General features: G+C 43.4%; 1 pseudogene; it reads right to left on the bottom strand.

The window, feature by feature from the left end:
* Positions 1-275: 275 nt before the first annotated feature.
* On the bottom strand, positions 276-394 carry LOC111739013 (annotated as a pseudogene).
* Positions 395-680: the final 286 nt, after the last annotated feature.

Here is a 680-nt window from a genome sequence, read left to right as displayed (position 1 = left end):
AAATGGTCTATTAAGGAAGAGTAGCACCATCCTGGACTCTATGGCACTGTGTATGTCCTTTCTTCAAAAATCACCTTTGGTTGCTTTGTGGGAATGGGGGCAGTGAGAAGAGAGTAGGCAGCCACTCAGAGGCCACGGTCGTGGTTCAGATGAAAGACCTCGCAGGCTGGGGCAAGTTGGGGTGCTGAGGATAGACAGATTGCAGTGGTTCCACTCTGTCCAGTCTGTCATCGTTGACAGGCAGTTTTGTTTGTTTGTTTGTTTGTTTGTTTGTTTGTTTACAGTATCTGGTATTCCTAGGTGGTCTCCCATCCAAGTTGTAACCAGGCCCAACCCAGCTTAGATTCCGAGATCAGATGAGATCGAACATGTTCAGGGTGGCATGGCTGTAGACGGCAGGTAGTCTTGAATGTGCTTTTTGTTTCTGAAAATAAAACTCCGAAAAGCTTGCACTCGTAATTATAATTCTAAAATGAATTAAAAGTACTTTTAAATATCTGGTAAGTGTAGCATTCTCACCTGATTTCCAGTTAGTAACACTGAAAGCTCATTAATTATCTGTGAGAGTAGAGACTCTGGAATTTTAACATATCTAAGAATTTTTTGGAGGGTGCTTGTTAAAAAGGCAGACCCCTGTGGCTTCTGCCTAAGATTCTGACTCAGGAGGTCTTCAGCAGAGC

This window comes from Pteropus vampyrus, unplaced genomic scaffold (genome assembly GCF_000151845.1).
Source record: "Pteropus vampyrus isolate Shadow unplaced genomic scaffold, Pvam_2.0 Scaffold45, whole genome shotgun sequence".
Classification (NCBI taxonomy): Eukaryota; Metazoa; Chordata; class Mammalia; order Chiroptera; family Pteropodidae; genus Pteropus; species Pteropus vampyrus.
The sequence above is the reverse complement of the archived record's forward strand: the minus strand, read 5'-3'. Positions and strand labels throughout refer to the sequence as shown.